The 7,028-nt window shown below is 34.0% G+C and overlaps 1 pseudogene; it reads left to right on the forward strand.

Moving 5' to 3' along the window:
• The first annotated feature begins 4,737 nt into the window (after window positions 1–4,737).
• Window positions 4,738–6,369, forward strand: LOC123820083 (annotated as a pseudogene).
• The last annotated feature ends 659 nt before the right edge of the window (window positions 6,370–7,028 follow it).

Raw genomic sequence — 7,028 nt, forward strand, 5'->3', positions numbered from 1 at the left:
CAGGAGGAAAGGTAGAAAATCCACATATTTATGAAATTTTTAAAAAATGCCTGAACAACTAGTGGGTCAAAGAAGAAATTTTAAAAAAGTAAAATGGCACAATAATATACAAAATATATGGAATGCAGCAAAACCGGTTTTTAAGGGAAACAATTTATAGCTATACATGCCTATCTTTAAAAAATTCTGAAATAAGCAATCTAACTTACACTTCAAGGAACTAGAAAAAGAAAGACAAACTAAGCCCCAAGTTCACAGGAGGAAGTAAATAACAAAGTTCAGAGTGAAAATATATGAAATAGACACAGAAAAACAATGGCAAGTTCAAAAAAACCAAGAGCTGTCATACAGATTATATAATATTATACATAGGAAATCTTAAAGACCACCCAAAAACTGTTAGAACTAATCAATAAATTAAAGTTGCAAGATGCAAAATCAACATACAGAAATCATTTGTGTTTCTATACAATAACAACAAAATATCTTAAAAAAGCAATGAAGAGAACAATTCTATTCATAATACCATTAAATATTCAGGAATAAATGTAACTAAGGAGGTTAAAAATCTGTATATGGAAAAGTGTAAGTTTTTGATTTAAAAAATAAAAAGGCAAAAGCAAATGGACAAGTACCTGTATTAATGGATCAGAAGAATTAATATTGTTAAAATTTTCATACTACCTGAAGCCATCTATGGATTCAGTGTAATTTCTATGAGGATTACAGTGGCATTTTTCAGAGTAAAAAAATAATTTTTCTAAAATTTTAATGGAACCACAAAAGGCCCTGAATAGCCAAACAATCCTGAGAAAAAACAAAGCTGGAGGGTCATATTTTCTGATTTCAAATTATACGACAAAGCTACAGTAATCAAAACAGTATGATTCTGATGTAAAATTGGACACAAAGACCAAAGAAATAAAATAGGGAGCCTGGAAGTAAACTCTCACATATACTGTAAACTGTTTGGTAAAGGAGCCAATGGTACTCAATAGGGAAAGGACAGTCAACAAATGGTGTTGGGAAAACTGGATAACCACATACCCAAGAAAGAAATTGGTATCCTAATTTACAACACTCATGAAAATTATCTTGAAATAGATTAAAAACTGAAATATAAGACCCAAATCCCTCCCCCCAAAAACCTGAAGAAAACATAGAGAAAAAAATTATTGACATTAGTCTTGTCAGTGTCTTTTTTAGTTATAACAACAAAAGCGCAGGTAACAAAAACAAATATCAACAAGTGGCATTACATCAAAGCTTCTGTACAACAAAATAAACAATCAGTGCAATGAAAAGGCAACCTGTGGAATGAAAGAAAGTATCTGCAATCCATATATTGGACAAAGGCTTAGTATCCAAAATATATACAGAACTCATACAACTTAACAACTGAAAAAATAGGCAATCTGATTTAAAAAATGGACGACACTGAATATTTATTTTTCCAAAAATGCCATTTTTAAAAATAGCCAACAGATACATGAAAAAATGTTCAACATCACTAATTATTAGAGAAATGCAATTCAAAATCACTCTAAGCTACCATGTCATACCTATTAGAATGACTGTTGTCAAAAAGAGAAGAGATAACAGTTGTTAGCAAGGATGTGGGGGAAAGGAACTGTCAATGCACTATTGGTAGGAATGTAAATTGGTACATTTACCATAAAAAATAGTGTGGATATTCCTCAAGAAATTAAAAAGAAATACCATATAATCCAGCAATTTCACTTCTGGCTATATATCCAGAAAAAATAAATCAGGATCTTGAAGATTATGTTAAATAAATATATGAGTATATACATGCAAACATACATGCAATGGATTATATTATTCAGCCACAGAAAGAAGGAAATTCTCCCATTTGTCTAGGTCAACATGGATGGATTTTTAGGGTTTTGTGTTAAGTGAAATTAGTTGGAGAACGACATATACTGTATGATATAATTTGTATATGGAATCTACAGAAGCCGTACTCATAGAAACACAATAAACTGGCAATTACTGGGGGCTAAGGGGTGGGGGAAATAAAGAGAAGTTGGTTAAAGGGTACAATAAGCATAATAAGATTAATAAGTTTGGGGTATCAAATGCAGCAAGGTGATTGCAGTTAACAATGCTCCCTATTATATACTTGAAATTTGGGAAGGCAGTATATCTTAAAAGTTCTCACAACAAAAGAGAAATGGTAATTATAGGTAGGGATATGTGTTAACTAAACCTACACTGATAATAGTTTTGCAGTGTATAAGTATATCAAATCAACAACTTATATACGTTAAATTTCCACAATGTTAAAGTCAATTATATTTTAATAAAGCTGGAGAAAAACAGGGAATATAGTTTACACATATATGTATAATCTGATAAGCACAATAAGAGAGTACCAAAATTAACTAACAATAAAGTAGAAACATTAAAATAGTATACTGTCATAAAAGTTATATGAATGATTTGGAGGGCATTATTAAGTAAAATAAGGTTTCATTAAACACAGGCCCTGAGGTACCATGACAGTTAATATGAAAGACATTAAGAAATTCATTTTGGCTTATCACACACTAGCCATAACTAGTCTCGTAACCTCTACATAACTGCAACATATTCTGAGAAATGTAGAAAAGCAAATGCAATATTTGGTGAGCATTGCTTTCTCTGTCATAGTAGGTACTCAATAAAGAGTCTTTGGTGAAACCATTGTGCAAATAAGAGTGTGACATTGTAACAAAAGGCAGAGAGCTGATATTAATGAAGGAATCCTAGAGACTTAAGGTTAATTAATATGCAAGAGATTTGATACAAATAAAGTGATAAAAATGCAAATTCAAAAGAGGGTATGATAAGCTAATCTCAATATTTAGAGAATTTTGACAAATAATTGCTTCACATTTTGAACACTATCTCTTAATGTCCTGAGAATACCCAAGATTTTCAGAGTCACTTTATAGAGAATCTCAAAGGTTTTCTAGAGAGTCTATCATCACACATAACTTCACATACTCTTCTCCTTGAAGGGAAAGTAACAAAGCAGAATTATTCATTGGGGATTATGGTGATAAAATATTCACAGTTCCTATTAAAGTAATAATGTGCTAGTTTTTAAATTACTGAACTATTCTGCTTGTTATTTCCAAGGGAATCTTATTAGCAAAGATAAAACATGCTAACACAGTTATGCTTTGGGATTCATCACATGTCTGATCGGAGAGTATTTAAAAATACATTTTGGTTTCTCCTCACTTGCAATAAACAGGTTGAGATGGCAATCAAGTAGTGTCAGGGTTATACAATTTGGATAACATGAAGGAATATTGTAACTTGTGAAATTGTACCACAGTATACATAATAATGTAGACAGTAAAAAGAAATAAAGGTATAATTCTGTCTACAGAAATAGGTGTAATTTTATATGCATTGACTTACCCCCAAAAACATTCTGTACATATTTTTAGCACACAGCATCACTTTGTTACAACAACATGGTAATACAAGTTCAGAGTTCTACTTAGAATGAAAACTTAGTCACTTGCCCAGGAAATACCTCAGTCAACTGTGATCTGGCAATATCTGTCTTGTCAAGCAGAAAAACATAGTAGTATGTATTGTTTTTTACATTTTTGAACTTCAGTTATTGATTCTTCTAATTTACATAAAGAACCCAATTAATATAAGGAACCCATATCTTTAAATCTGTACTTCCAAACATTAAAAAATGGTCTAACTAGTTCAATATTTCTTTAGTTTAAAATAATTACATAAAATAAATTGCCCATGTTGCTTCAACCCAATATTTTACAGCATTTTGCAATAGCTGGGCACAGAGTGAATTTTCAGATCTGAAAATTTAGTAACTTTTATATTTAGTAAAAGCTCACAAATTACTTTAGTAATGACTTCAGATAGTCATATATACCAAGACATATATCAACTGATTATAAAATACAGATGCCCTAGTTATTAACTATAGAGAGGTTCCTTTTTTAATCAAGTGGGACCTAACACAAGGAATGTGGAACTAGAAGATATTTGGGGGGCGGGATCACAATATATTACCACCTCCCTATTTTTTAAACAAGGAGGAAGGAGAGGGTTCTGAGCTCTGGTGGGATTAAGAGTTTTATGTCTTCCTAGACCAGGTATTCATCCAGCAGCCTGTAAGGCCTTGGGGAATCTTTGGTCTGGCTTATCTGGTCAAGGGAGTGGCAGTCACTCTGTGGGCAGATTTTAGCAGGTGGGGTAGCATGAGTGTGGACCAGGATACTTGTGTTGAATTAGTCTTCCTCTGAAAGGGGTCATTTTTATGTAGCTAACTTGTCTGTCCAGTCACAATGTTTATCAGGAGCAAACCCATATTTATGTGTACAATGAACCTAGTAAAGCAATGCCACTAAAACTAACTGCAGTCATAACTCCTATTGCATTTGCCCACAAATTCAAACATCTATATTATAACACAATTGTACCACCTTGTTATGACTTGGAGGCAATAGTATCAACTAACCCCCACCACCCCATCTTAGCTATTATCCTGTTCTAAAAAGGAAAAGGAACTCATGGACATAGACGGCAGTGTGGTGATTGCAGGGGTGGGGGGAGGGAGTTATAAGGGGACTAAATGGTAATGGAAAAAAATATATAATAATTAAAAAAAAGAAGCCTGGTCACCAGAAAGAGAAACTATTTTAGCTGCTCAAGAGTTAGTTGTATTTTCTTTCCTCTCCAGACAAGATGGTATTTTGTGAGGCTAGTGTGACTTTGGTACAGCCGCATCTTTCTCATCAGAATCTCGCCACCTTAGATGTTACCAAGTTGAGTCCACTTTCACAGGAAGTTATCAGCAGACAAGCCACAATTAACATAGGTACAATTGGTCATGTTGCTCATGGAAAATCTACAATTGTCAAGGCTATTTCTGGAGTCCACACTGTCAGGTTTAAAAATGAGTTAGAAAGAAATATCACAATCAGACTTGGGTATGCTAATGCTAAGATTTATAAACTTGATGGTGCAAGTTGTCTTTGATCAAAATGTTATAAATCACAGGCCTGCAGGCTGAATCTGGCCCTCTACCTTGTTTTATCTGGCCCAGCACCTTGTTTCTACATGGTGGCAGCTCCGAGCTCTTTGTAGCTACTTGAGCAGTAGTTACATTTATACAGCCCTAAAATTACATTTGGCCCTTTGAAGGCAACCTAGAGGCTGATGTGTCCCTGGTGAAAATGAGTTTGACACCCCTGCTATAGATCCTGTGGAAGCCGTACACCTGATGAGTTTCCTACAGACATTCCAGGGTAATCAGACATGTTTCCTTTGTTGCCTGTCCTGGTCATGGCATGTTGATACCTACTGTTCTGAATTGTTCTAGAGTTCTTTTGTTGATAGCTGGTACTGAGTCTTGTCCTCAACCTCAGACTCCCGATCACCTGGCTGCCATAGAAATTATGAAAGTGCATAGAAATTATGAAAGTGCATAGAAATTATGAAAGTGAAACATTTTTTGATTCTATAAAATAAAATTGATTTGGTAAAAGAAAGTCAGACTAAAGAACAATATGAACAAATCCTTGCATTTATAAAAGGTACAGCAGCAGAAGGATCCCCTATTATTCCAATTTCTGCTCAGCCAAAATATAATATTGAAGTTGTCTGTGAATATAGTGTAAAGAAAATTCCAGTGCCTATAAGGGACTTTATATTAGAACCCCAACTTATTATTATTAAGTCATTTGATGTCAATAAACCTGGCTGTGAGGTTGATGACCTTAAAGGTGGTGTGGCAGGTGGTACTATTATAAAAGGAGTATTAAAGTTGGGCCAGGAGATCGAAGTCCAACCTGGTATTGTTTCCAAGGATAGTGAAGGAAAATTTATGTATAAACCAATAGTTTCCAAGAATGAATCACTATTTACTGAGCATAATAATCTTCAATATGCTGCTCCAGGGGGTCTTATTGGAGTTGGAATGAAAATTGACCCTACTTTGTGCCGGGCTGACAGAATGGTGGGACAGGTGGCTGGTACAGTTGGAGCATCACCAGAGATCTTCACAGAACTGGAAATCTCCTATTTCCTACTTAGACAGCTTCTTGGTGTACGCATGGAAGGAGGCAAAAAAGCAGCAAAGGTGCAAACGCTGTTTAAGAGTAAAGTGCTATGGTATACATAGGATCCTTGTCTACAGGAGGAAGAGTTTGTACAGTCAAGGCTGATTTTGGCAAAATAGTTCTCACTAATCCTGTGTGCACAGAAGAAGGATTAAAAATTGCCCTTGGCCGAAAAGTTGAAAAACACTGGCATTTAATTGGTTGGGGTCAGGTAAGAAGAGGAGTAACCATCAAGCCGACAGTACATGGTGACTGAAGAATATCAGTTTGGATGAAGTTAGATTTCTCTTGCCAACCTAAGGGTATCATTTCAAAGTAGCCCTGGAGAATACACTTCACAGCTTGCTATCTTAGGAGATTAAGGTTATTCTAATTTTTTTTGTGTGTGTGAAGAAAACTTAGTCCCCACTACTAGAATAAAAATAGGATTTACAATAAATATCAAATTAGTATATAGATGAATTCAACCTATATTTTAGCAGAAACTGATTATTGCTAAACAGTATCAAATTAGTACATCAATTCAGGTTTGAAATAAAACTGTTAGAACAAGCCTTTGCTTATGGCACACATACAACTGAACCTGTTTAAAGTTTTTCTTATTTTTTTCATGATTTGTCTTTGAATTACAAACAGCCTTTGTTTATAGCACATGTACCACTGAACCTGTTTGAAATAAAGTTTTTCTTCATAAAAAATAGTTGTATTGAAATATACTATAATCTGTAAATTAGATGAAATAAAACTTGTAAAAGTGCCCAAAACAGGGGAGTTATTTAAAAACATGAATTTTCTGTAGAGACTAAATTCACATCAGTACACCAAATGGAATCTCATATTTGAATCTGTGAAGTTGAGTGCTTCAATCAAGTTTACTCAGTCTAAGTTGGTTAACCTCATTTTTAACTTAGTAGA

This window comes from Phyllostomus hastatus, unplaced genomic scaffold, assembly GCF_019186645.2.
Source record: "Phyllostomus hastatus isolate PE091 unplaced genomic scaffold, TTU_PhHast_1.1 phas_contig_34, whole genome shotgun sequence".
In the NCBI taxonomy this organism is placed as follows: Eukaryota; Metazoa; Chordata; class Mammalia; order Chiroptera; family Phyllostomidae; genus Phyllostomus; species Phyllostomus hastatus.